Raw genomic sequence first — 5,521 nt, 5'->3', positions numbered from 1 at the left:
AGGCACTGAAGTGTACAGTCCGTGGTATTTTTATTGCTCATGGAGCTAGACTTAAGAGAGAACATGCATCACAGTTGCGTGATCTCTTTGACTCCTTAGCCTCCTTGGAAGTGTCAAACAAGAGATCTTATACTGATTCTACCAGAGCTCAAATCTCGTCGGTTACACAGCAAATACTTACCTGCCTGGACAGGCGATCTTTTTGCTTACGGGAAAGGGCACATAGGGGATATTATGAGTATGCTGACAGGGCGGGTACATGGCTGTCTAGAGCCTTGCATCCACGTTTATCCACGCCTTACATTCTGTCCCTGACATCCCCTACCTCGGGTAAGTTACATTCCACACAACAGATTATTGAGGAGTTCCGATCTTATTATCAATCCCTGTACAGCATAAAAGGCAGATATTCGGATCTCCCGACTTCTTTCTTCCGTGATAAAATTCAGTCTTACCTGACCCGCCATAGTCTCCCCATGTTATCCCCCTCTTTATGGGAGCATCTTGAGCGGCCGCTAGAGCGGCCGCTAGAGCTTGGGGAGGTGACCGACGCCATCAAAGCTTTGAAGAATGGTAAGGGTCCTGGACCCGATGGCTTCACGGCTCGATTCTATAAATTGTTTGTGTCCATTGTGGTGCTCGCTTCCCTCCCCAGGCTCTGGCTGCCCATATCACGGTGTTACCAAAACCTAATAAAGATCCCTCTAGTTGCTGTAATTATAGTCCTATCTCACTCCTTAATCTGGATTTGAAACTATACTCCAAGATTCTGGCCCTGAGATTAGGCCCATAGTTGCCCTCTATTATTCATACGGACCAAGTGGGTTTTGTTAAAGGCCGTAAGGCTAGGGATAACACCCTGAAATCGTTCTCTCTCATTGCTGCCACAAAATCGAAGGGCCTACCCGTGTGCCTTCTATCTATAGATGCCGAGAAGGCCTTTGATAGAGTGGGGTGGGACTTCCTAGATCTAGTATTGACAAACATGGGCATGGGTCCGAGATTCCATAGGTATGTTATGGCGCTGTATGGGAGTGCGAGTGCCCAAGTGAAAGTTAATGGTACCTTGTCTGCTCCATTCAATGTTCGGAGCGACACCAGACAAGGTTGCCCTTTATCGCCACTTCTTTATGTCATAGCTATGGAATATTTGGCGGTGGCACTGAGACAGAATGATTCTATCAAAGGACTGGCCTTGGGTTCGTCCACATATAAGTTATCTCTTTTTGCTGATGATTTGCTCTTATATGTATCCTCTCCCCATGTTTCTATCCCTGTCATATTATCTGAATTCGAAGAGTATGGCGTTCTGAGCCATTTCAAAGTTAATTCTCATAAGTCGGAACTCCTCAATATTACTATCCCTCCCGACACCTTTGCCGCCATTTCCTCCCATTTTCCCTTTAAAGTACAATGCACTACTATTTCATACCTGGGGATACAACTGGGTCCTGACTTGTCCTCTCTATTTGACCACAACTATCTTCCCCTGTTGCGATCCCTAGAACAAGATCTGTCCTCCTGGGGGAATCTCACGCTCTCGTGGTTTGGTAGGATGGCAGCTATCAAGATGGACGTGTTACCGCGTCTACTATATCTCATGCAGACATTACCCTTTAGGATTCCTGTTTCCTTTTTCTCCCGGCTTCGGACTATGGTGACTCGATTCATTTGGTCTTCTGGAGGGCCGTGCATGCGTCACCAGGTTTTGATCCGGAGTAGGGAGAGGGGGGGGAGCAGGACTCCCTGATTTTTGCCTATACTACAAGGCGGTCATCTGTTCGCGTATTTTAGATTTCTGTCATCATGCCACCTCGAAGCAGTGGGTTGCCCTTGAAGTGGCTTTATCCCCTGTCCATCCAGCTGCATTACCCTGGTTTCCCCCGGGTTCTAGACCGTCGGGCGTGGACCTCCCTTACCTGACTCGTCTTATACTGCCCGTATGGGAGTCCCTCCTACTCACTCCGGACATTTCTTTGCGCCCTGGCCCACTTACTCCCCTTTTTAGTAACCTTACATTGGGCCAGGACACTGCAGTTTCTACATTACTCCCTGACCCCCCTAATCCACATCCCCGGTTGTACTCTGTGGTGGATTCTTCTACTCTAGTCGCGCTGGACTCCCTCAATGCTGGTTCTCCAGGCCCGTGGTTCACGTATGAACGCCCCTCCCCCCCCCCCCCCCCCCCCCCCGCCCTCCCCCCCCCCCCCCCCTATTACCTCTCCTTACAAAACACAAATACACAGATCTCTAACTAGCTTTGAAACCTTATGTACTCTTTCGTCTCACCCCCTACATACAATTTCCTTAGTCTACGCAATGCTACGGGGGGTTATTGAGGAACCGCTGAAACCTGCGTATGTTGTTCATTGGGAGAACGACTTAGATCGGGTTTTTTCGGAACCTAAACTTTTAAAGATTTATACTTTGACCCATAGGGCCTCCCTCTCTTCCATGATCCAGGAACGTAATTTTAAAATACTGACCAGGTGGTATAGATGTCCTGACCGTTTACATAGGATCTTCCCTTCGGCGTCGGAGATGTGTTGGCGCTGTGGACAGGAGACGGGTACATATTTGCATATCTGGTGGAGCTGCCCTCAGATTAACGGTTTCTGGAGGGAGGTTTTTGACCTCTATAACAGGGTTACGTCGGGGTCCGTTTCTCCAGATCCCGCCATAGCTCTTCTTTCTTTAGTGCCTGGGTCCTTATCTCGAGCTAGAAAGGGTCTACTGAGACATTTTCTTGGGGCTGCTAGGTCAATTATTCCCCGTCATTGGAAGACCACAGTGACGCCTCCGAGGGTTGAGCTGGTTGAAACCTTGAATAAGATCCGCAGAATGGAGGAGATGGTGGCCTTGGATAGGGATAAAATAGATAACTTCTTAGTGTGGCTACAGTAGTTTGATGTATTCATGCCATGATGACTTCCTTTCCCTATCCCCTCCCATATTCTTTCCTTCCCTGTTTCCTCCCTCCCCCCTCACCCTTCTTTGTCTCCCTCTATTGTTGCCTTTGTGGCTTGCATGTCTCCCCTCTTTCATTCTTTGCTTTTTACTTTTCTTCTTACTTATTGTTTGTCCTTTCCCTGGGTCTCATTAATACTACGTGGTGCTCTAGCTTTGTGGAGGACTATGTTAGAGTCCGATATACAAGATCTTCCTTAATAGGAGAACCTTCCCATTAGTACTGTATCCTATTTGATCTTGTGCCTGTTGCGAACTGGGGCAACTGTCTTGGTGGGATGTTTCATCATCAGACTCTCTGAGGAGGGTCAATTTGTCTAGTGGTGGTGGGATGACTATGTGAATGTACTCGGACGCTTCTCTTCACGCAAGCTTTACCATGTACCACCTTGTTGATGCTTTTACTGTATGTTTAGTTTGTTGTATTCTTTGAAATCAATAAAAACATATTTGCCATAAAAAAATCGATAAAGCGATAACAATGAACCATAACTGATTAACCCCATAAGGACCAAGCCCATTTTCACCTTAAGGACCAAATCGATAAAGGGATAACAATGAACCATAATTGATTAACCCCTTAAGGACCAGAGCCTTTTTTGCACATCTGACCACTGTCACTTTAAGCATTAATAACTCTGGGATGCTTTTAGGGATTGTGAGGCCCTATGGTCACCTCATGCTGCCGCAAACTCCAGGCTGTGTCATTCAGCCACTATATGGTCTCCTCTTTCTGCTGCCAATTCCAGGCTGTGTCATTCTGCCAGATTATGGTCTCCTCATGCTGCTGCCACCTCTAGGCTCTGTCATTGTGCTGCCAAGTGACATGTGACTCCTAGTTGGCTTTGGTCTTTTGTAACCACACATTTTATTATTAAATATTACATTTAAATTTCAATTAAAAAAAATTGATAAAGTGATAACAATGAACCATAACTGTTTAACCCCTTAAGGACCAAGCCCATTTTCACCTTAAGGACCAGAGCGTTTTTTGCACATCTGACCACTGTCACTTTAAGCATTAATAACTCTGGGATGCTTTTTTTCATTCTGATTCCCAGATTGGTTTTTTCGTGACATATTCTACTTTATGTTAGTGGTAAATTTTTGTCGATACTTGCATCATTTCTTGGTGAAAAATTCCAAAATTTGATGAAAAAATTTAGCATTTTTCTAACTTTGAAGCTCTCTGCTTGTAAGGAAAATAGATTTTCCAAATAAATTATATATTGATTCACATATAAAATGGGGGACATTTATCATTAAAAGTGTACGCTACTCTTTTTTTACCGGTCTTTTTTCCTTCTAACTTTTTGCTTAGCAGCGTGTAATTTATCATCTGTGTCTACCTTAGATAATGAATTCCCCACAGCTGTGCACATTTGTTTGTTTTGTGCAGGGTAGAGAGGTTTTGTACGTGTGCTTTTGCGCCTAGAAATTGGGGTTAGCACAATATTTTGTGACTAATTACAAATGTCACATATGATAAATAAGGGTGCAGTGCATGTCTAAATCAGAAAACGGTGTACTGCTACGCAAAATGCTAGGAATCTTCTATTCAAAAAGTTGCATATAAGTCGCTAAATTTACATACCTGCGACATTCAAGCGCCATGGATAGACTGAAAAAAACGTATGTATTGAATGATAAATGTCCCCCAATATGTCTACTTTATGTTTGCATCATAAAGTTGACATGTTTTTACTTTTGGAAGACATCAGAGGGCTTCAAAGTTCAGCAGCAATTTTCCAATTTTTCACTAAATTTTCAAAATCGGAATTTTTCAGGGACCAGTTCAGATTTGAAGTGGATTTGAAGGGCCTTCATATTAGAAGTACCCCACAAATGACCCCATTATAAAAACTGCACCCCTCAAAGTATTCAAAATGACATTCAGTAAGTGTGTTAATCCTTTAGGTGTTTCACAGGAATAGCAGCAAAGTGAAAGAGAAAATTCAAAATCTAAATTTTTCCACTGGCATGTTCTTGTAGACCCAGTTTTTGGATTTTTACAAGGAGTAAAAGGAGAGAAATCTTCCTAAAATTTGTAACCCAATTTCTCTCGAGTAAGGAAATACCTCATATGTGTATGTGCTCTGTGGGTGCATTACAAGGCTCAGAAGGGAAGGAGCGACAATGGGATTTTGGAGAGTGAGTTTTTCTGAAATGGTTTTGGGGGGCATGTCACATTTAAGAAGCCCCTATGGTGCCAGAACAGCAAAATAAAAACCACATGGCATACTATTTTGGAAACTACACCCCTTAAGGAACGTGACAAGGGGTACAGTGAGCATTTACACCCCACAGGTGTTTGATGGCCTTTCGTTAAAGTTGGATGTGTAAATTATTTTTTTTTCACTAAAATGCTGCTTTCCCTCCAAATTTTACATTTTTACAAGGGGTAATGGGAGAAAATGCCCCCCAAAATTTGTAACCCCATCTCTTCTGAGTATGGTAACACCGCATGTGTGGACATCAAGTGCACTGAGGGTGCACTACAGTGCTCAGAAGAGAAGTAGTCACATTTGCAAATGTTGCTGAAATGGGGGGGGGG

The sequence above is a fragment of the Hyla sarda genome, chromosome 2 (genome assembly GCF_029499605.1).
Source record: "Hyla sarda isolate aHylSar1 chromosome 2, aHylSar1.hap1, whole genome shotgun sequence".
Classification (NCBI taxonomy): domain Eukaryota; kingdom Metazoa; phylum Chordata; class Amphibia; order Anura; family Hylidae; genus Hyla; species Hyla sarda.
The sequence above is the reverse complement of the archived record's forward strand: the minus strand, read 5'-3'. Positions refer to the sequence as shown.